At 35.4% G+C, this 7,838-nt stretch overlaps 1 pseudogene; it reads left to right on the plus strand.

Moving 5' to 3' along the window:
- The first annotated feature begins 527 nt into the window (after positions 1-527).
- LOC114078016 lies at positions 528-5,577 on the plus strand (annotated as a pseudogene).
- The last annotated feature ends 2,261 nt before the right edge of the window (positions 5,578-7,838 follow it).

Raw genomic sequence — 7,838 nt, forward strand, 5'->3', positions numbered from 1 at the left:
ACGAGATTGGTGATCACTTCGATTTCAAAGGGTGAACCACATCATTTGGGATGTCATGGTTATCATTAGATATTCTTGTTAGACTTGGTTATCATTTCTAGTTTGGGTACATTGACTTTCAGATTCTAGGTTTATCTTTCGCATTGTTAGTTGTTAGATCTTAATTTAGTAATGGAACTTTGTCTTAGTTCTTTAACTATCTTTCGTAACTTAAATGCCTTAGTTTTTTTGGTTTATTTCTTTAGTTGGTCTCTAGTAGTTGTTCTCCCACCGAGTTATAGTGTGGGTGTCAATCACGATGGTTTGGGTCGTTACAAAGTTTGTACCACATCCTAGGTTCGCTAATCTCGACGTACCAAAACGAGTCTATTAGAGTCTCACGGAACGGTACAGGGACGCCTATGGAAATATCCATTTTCTCTTGTATTCTTCGTGCTATGGCTTGATTCAAATTGGCATCTGGTGATTCAAATTGGTAACTGGTGATTCAAATTAGTATCTAACTTCTTTCACTCGTTTATTCGCAAATGGTTAATACTAGGTATAACAGCGTTAGGCCTGTAGTTGCTGTTAATGCTCAAGCTGAGGAACCCCCAGTGAGAGGTCGCGGTTGAGGTAGGGGTAGAGGAAGAGCTTTGGGTAGAGTCCGTGGAGAGTAGCACCTATTGTGAATGAGGTACCAAATTACCATGTTCCGGTGAATGAGAACCCATCGTCACATAAGAAGGTTATAGAAGAGGATGACACGTTGAGAATGTTGAATAGGTTTAACAAGAAGAAGGAGGGAAATCTAAAGCCATAGGAATCCCTTCCATTGATCCGGTGTTGTCTCAAGAGATCATGTCCTTTTTTAAAGGGTTGGCTAGTCCAAGGATAATTCCACCTACTGAAGCCCTCGCAAATCCCGATGTTGCTGACAATATGGCCAAGCCGGTTGGGAAGAGAAGTAACGAGCCTTCTTCCATCATTTGTTGGGTTCTACGATGAACTGTTATGATCATGATATGTTGACCAAGTTCTTGAATCTCAATCCCCCGTTATTTCTTGGTTCATAAACAGAGGGCGCCATAACTTCATATTGGATTTTTATGAGAGGTTGCATAAGTTGGGTATCTTTCACCAAAATGAGGTTGAGTTTGTGTCCTGTCAACTTCAAGGTGAGGCCAAGCAATAGTGGAGAGATTACATGGAATACAGTTCCTCTACATTACCTCCACTTACTTGGACCCAATTTTATGCCTTATTCTTATAGAAATATGTGCTTAGGACTGTGAGATATTGCAAGAAGTATTAGTTCAAGGTACTAGAGCAGGGTAGTATGTATGTGGCTGCTTATGAAGCCAAGTTCCGCGCTTTATCTAGATATGCTAAACAGTGTGTTACCATGGAACAGAAGAGGATCCAGTTGTTCATTAGAGTTTTTGATTATGAGGTACAAGTTTTATCTATGCACATGACTTCTGTGGCAAGGAGTTTTAATGATATGATCGATTATCTTAACAACGTGTGGGGTGAAGTGAGATGGTCAAGCTAAGACGTTGGCTAAAAAGTCCAAGAATTTTTGAAATTTTTAGGGATCTTATGCTAGAGGATCCGTTCGACCTACACTCGGGGCCAAGCTAATTCAGCTGCTATGCCCGCCTCTACCGGTACCTACTCAGGAACTCCTTCTAATGATTTTTCAGCTGATAAGAGTGTTGGGCACGTAACGGGCAGCAGACCATCTTGAGGTCGCACTTTCTTTAGTTGTGGAGAACTTTGATATATGATGAGGAACTACCTATAGACGTATCCTCTTGAGTCCGGACAACAACTTTCTCGAACAATTGTACCCGTGGAAAATGGTAATAATGGTAAGGAATGTCCACAAGTAGCACGAGGAGGAAATCAAAAAGGTTGTGAATGTAGAGGAAATGGTAATTGAGGTAGAGGTAACACGCAAAAAGGTAGGGAGGTAGCTCAAGTGGATGATAAAGCTCAATGTTTTGACTTCCCGGGAAAGAATGAGGCAGTGGCGTCTGATGCAGTGATCACAAGTACTATTTTTGTCAACAACTTAATGGTTAATGTGTTATTTGATCCTGGTTCAACCTATTCTTATGTATCTATGAGATTCGCCTCTGATTTTGAGATATTTTGTGATATTCTTGATGATCTTATATGTATTTCTACTCTGGTTGGCGCGTCAGTCAAAGTCAACCATGTTTATAGTGCTTGCCCTATTTTGCTCGTGGGATTTCACACTTTCAAGGTTGATGCTCTTCCACCAAAGCCTTTTCTTTTTCTTTTCTTTTTTTTTGATATTTTTTCTCTTGGTCGTGTTAGAGCACTTCTCTGCAACTTCCAAGGTTGATACTCTTTCCACCAACACCTTTTATTTTGTTTTTTTGTTTTTTGTGTTGGAGCATTCTCTCTCCAACTCTCGGTGATGTCCTTCCCATCAATCTTTTTCTTTTTGTGTTTTTTTATTATTATTATTTTATTTTTGGTGTTGAAGCTCTCTCTCACTCTCCCTCTCTCTCTCTGTCCAACTCTCGTTGATGCTCTTCCATCAACTCAAAAATCTATATATATTTTTGTATATTTATATGTTGTGGTGTATATTTCTGTTTTTTCTACGGTAAGTATAAAAAATAATTAGTAATATTCATATATATAAAGGTAAAATCAAATTAAACTACAACAATCACTCTAAGAAACATATATAATGTTTTTAATTTCAACATTTTCTTCATACCAAACACACCCTAAGAGTCTAATAGTTTTCCTATATAATGTTTCAACAAGAGAAAACAAAGGACTTACCAAAAATCATAAATTTGGATAATAGCCTAAATATGGATAACCTCTTCCATGATGCACGCAATATCATCATCGAAAAGTTGCTCTACGTCATTAGACATGGAGTCCTGCCCATGATATCTATGATAAGAACAGGGGCGGACCTATGTGTAAGGGAGGGGGTTCCACGGCACCCAGTGAATTCAGTTGAAACTTCGTATGTATGGGTATATACATAATATATACGATATATATTAAATTTTCCACCCCTTGTAACAAGTATGTGCTTGGTGCCAGTGGTGAGTGGTCAAGTTTTTGGCATCACTGTTGCGTGTTCATTCCCAGAATAGTGCAAAATTTTTATATAAAATTTTTTGTGCTTCATTTCCGTTTCTTTTGCTAAAAAGGCAGCAAAAAAAAATTTCTATAAAAATTTGCAGCACAATAAATTTTATTAGGCCATCTGAAATCAACTGGTATCAAGTTGTAAAAGTAATTAACTTAATTTTTGCTAAAAAAATTTTTTGTAAATTTTAGTGATTTTTTTACCTTCCTTTTCTATTTTAAGCATAAATTATTACGTATTTTCTTTATTTGAAATTTATGTGACATACTTTCTTTTTAGTTTGTTCCCAAATATGTTATCTTTTTATTATTAAAACTATTTAGGTTTAACTATTATTTTTATCTTAATGAATTATTTATATTCAAACAAATATTCAAAATTTATTTTAGACGATAAATTTTGAATGTGGTAATTATTACGGGGAGTAGTATTTCCTTCTTTCAACTAATTCTTTCTAGCTCCTCTCTTTGTCCAAATTTCAGAAACTCGATAATAAGTTTTTTATACTCTTTGTTTTATTAGTTAAAACATTTCGATGCAAATAAAAAAATAATTTGGATTATGATAATTTATATCTATAGGTTTTGACTTATAAATAAAATACATATTATAATAAATGCTAACATAAAAATCATAGCTTTTTAGATTGTCAGTTAGTGTGAGTCAATAGTCTCAGTTATTCAAATTATGTATGTGAAATTCTTTGACCGCTTTATATTTTGTTTGTTACCTAGAACCTGAAGTATTTATAAATATAAATAATTATATCACCGATAAGTGTTTTTAGAATAAGAAAACTTGCCGAGTGCAATTATAAATGAATGATATATTTATTTACTTATTTTTTAGGGATAATACCCAATTACCCCCCTAGCCTATACCCAAAATCCCTACGACACACCTTATCTTTGATGAGGTCCTATTACCCCCTCCAACTTTTTTTTTAAGTAATATATTACCCCTTGCGTGCCTACATGGCAAAAATAATCTGCAAGGTCGATTTGTTTGTTGAACACACGCCGGGACCCACTTTTTCGGTTTTCGATAAAGTGACTTTAATAAAATATACTCCTCCTCTCTCACGTCCCACCCCACTCCCTATGCCCCATAATTAATAAATCTATATGAATAAAGATAATGAGTTTTGTTTCAAATTGTTAATATTGATCTTTTATTATTTTATCATTTGGTTTAATATAATTATCAAGTTCAGAATTGATAATCGACATCAAATAAGAATTAATAATCGACATAAAAAGATGTAAAGAATATATTAAATTTTACTTTACCTTTTCAAATCAAGGAGCTTGAATGATAATGGATGAAGCTTCTTCAAAAATGAAGAACCATAAACATGGGGTTATTTTTTGAAAAGAGGATGAAGATGCTTTGAGAGAAACAATAAAATTTATTTTTGTTTTTTTTTTCAAATTGCTTTGACACGTGGCTCATTTTTATTGGCCATTGTTAGCCAAAAGCTGCACTCACTCTGCACTCACTCCGCACTCACGCGCCCTAGAAGGGTGAAATCACGATTTTTGCCACGTAGGCACGCAAGGGGTAATATATTACTTAAAAAAAAAGTTGGAGGGGGTAATAGGACCTCATCAAAGATAAGGTGTGTCGTAGGGATTTTGGGTATAGGCTAGGGGGGTAATTGAGTATTATCCCTATTTTTTATTATACTAATATTATTGGGGGGGGAAATTCTTTGTACAAATCATCATAGCTTCTTTTTTTTAATTTATTTATCGTCATAGACTGAAAGTATGAATAATTGAACTAATTCGTCCCGAGTCGCTATTTACAAGGCCAAAAATAGATTAGTATTTGATCAATTTGATGAACACAACGATATGGCACCCATAATCTCCAAATCCTGGATCGGCCTCTAGATAAGAAGGATGGTGGTGGTGGTACCTGAATGGATGGAGTCGGAGGGTAGGGATGGCGACAGAGCTACGCAAGATGAAATAATAGTCAAAACATTCTGAATGCAGCTCAAATGCATTTAGTTGTGGCAACTATGATAATGACAGTGCTCTTAACCGCTGGTGTTGAAAGTGATACTAATAGCTCTAACAAAGGGATGGCAATTCTATTAAGGAGAACACATTCCATGCGTTTGTCATTTCAGATGTCATCGCCTTTGCATGCTCTCTGCTGCTGTATTCACCTACTTTTACATTGCAACAATAACAATGGTATCATCTATAGTGGAGTTACAAGTTATTGTCCAACTTTATAATAATGCAACTATGTTGCAGCTTCTGGTGATGGAAGCAGGTCTAATTGCATTTACAACTGGTATCTATGCTACTCTAGCACATTCAGTTGGTCTTGCAGTTACTGTATGTGTTATGAATGGAATCTCTTACTATGTCGTCTGCTTTATGATTCTTCTTACTTCATCAAAGCCTAGCAAAAATCTGAACAGATCCATTGCGTGACAATAATATTTCATCATTCTAAAGATGCAGCCTACAATGTGTTTGATGTTGCATATAATTTCCAGCTATGACAAATTGTATCTTATGAGTTCAATTCCATAAAGAATATTGAGCTTTCTGATCTCGAACTTTCTATTGAACTTGTATACAGAGTTGTGTCTACTTTTACAAGTTTTTGCACGGACTGCCGCTATTTTGTGATGTTCTTTGATTTTTGCCCATGAATTTCTTTTTTCCAAAGTACCCGTAAGTAAAACGACTTAAATTAGCTAGGCAAACCTTTTTAGAGAATGTATACTCTAGGGAATAAGTTCAATGTCATCTAATACTGAAAAAATTTCTCTAGGCACAAGTAAAGTCCTACATAAGTACATTTATGCAGGCACTTCATCAATGTGAAGATGACAAAGAGATACAATTGTTCATAGCCTATCATTTTCTTCTCCATACAATAATTTTATAAAGCATATTGCTGTATGTTTAGAACAATGAAATATTCTTATCACGCAATGGATGCACGTTTCTAACTTTTGTTTAGGTTATAGGTTTTGGTCAAGACCAAGCAGAGCATAACAAATTAGTATTAGACTATTGTTATATTAGACTAATTTGTTGTTTTGTTTTAAAATTTAGAACCCATATACATCAAATTTTGGCTCTGCCTCTAGGTACCACCATCATCATTACTCCTATCGCAGATGGAATCCGCAAGAGGAATGCAATTGCACCACGCACGGCAAGTTGCACATTGAATTCTCCTATCATTCTTTTGGAGATTATTAAAAAACTCCAAAATTATGATATTGGTAAGTCCTTTGCTTTCTTCTGATGAAATATTATACAGTAATTCTTTAGATTTATTGGTGAAGTCTCCGTTGAGTCTTTCTTTTTGTTTAGAATATCTTAATTAATATATATGCTGGTGTTGTACTTGTGGATGTGTGTTTATCCAAATGAAGCTTTTTACTGAGTATTTGTATTAAAATATCTTTAAAAAATAACTTCACGGACATCATCAATATTTGAGTCCTAATTGATTGGAAAGTGGCTTGCATACCATATTGATACTGGTCCATGAACTTGTAGAAGCATATTTAGAATAGAATATGTAGAATAAATATTTATGTCCTTTAACTTGTCTTTAAATCACATTTATGTCCTTCAACTTTAGTTGTACACAAGTAGAAACTTAAGTATGTATAAAGTTTCTCAAATAGACACACATGTCCTACATGACATCGTACATGTCTTTTTTTTGTCCTCCATGGTATGCTACGTGTATTGTGCCACATATGACTCATATGTTTACTTGTTCAACTTTATACAACTTTATGTCTATCTATGCATACCCAAAGTTGGAGGGCATAAATGTGAAATGAGACCAAGTTGAAGGGCTTATTTATATATTATGTCAATAATATATCAGTCAATTATATATAGTGTGGCCAGCTAACATTATTGATATTAAAAAATATCCAATGAACTTGAGAGTCTTTTGCTTCTTGGACAAAAAACGACTACCTAGATTAAGGGTGCATTCTCTTGTAAATGTTCTTTACATTAAGAGTGTGTTTGGTATGAAGGAAAACATTTTCTGGAAAATGTTTTTCAATTTTTTGATGTTTGGTTGGGACAAAAGTCTTGAAAAATGTTTTCCAAATCAACTCATATTCCTCAAAATTAAGGAAAATGACTTCTTTTCAAAAATTAAGGAAAACATTTTCCAAAACTCTTCTCCAACTTTAAATTATATTTTTTTGGCAAAAAAATCAATTTCAAAAATATTTTCTGTAACGACCTGTTTAGTCGTTTTGAGCAGCAGATTTTATTTTTGGAAAAACTGTGTGAGTCGACGGAACCCACGACGGACCGTCATAGGCACGACGGACCGTCGAGGGTGTCTCGTTCCAAAAGACTTAGACTTCTGAAATTTGGGTACTGAAATCGACTCTCTGAACTTGGCGACGGACCTGCAGGACGAACCGTCGTGGGCACGACGGACCGTCGCAGGTGTCTCGTTCCAGAACACTTAGACTTCTGAAATTTAGGTACTGAAATCGACTCTCTGAACTTCGTAACGAAAGTGCAGGACGGACCGTCGTAGGCACAACGGGCCGTCACAGACTCTTTAAACAAATTGAGTCCATGACGAACCTGCATGACGGACCGTCGCAGGCACGACGGGCCGTCACAGGTTGCGTAATCCCAGTGGAGTCGGATTTCTTTACACGTTTTAAGGGACGTTTTGGACTATTCTCTAC

The sequence above is a fragment of the Solanum pennellii genome, chromosome 7 (assembly GCF_001406875.1).
Source record: "Solanum pennellii chromosome 7, SPENNV200".
NCBI lineage: Eukaryota > Viridiplantae > Streptophyta > Magnoliopsida > Solanales > Solanaceae > Solanum > Solanum pennellii.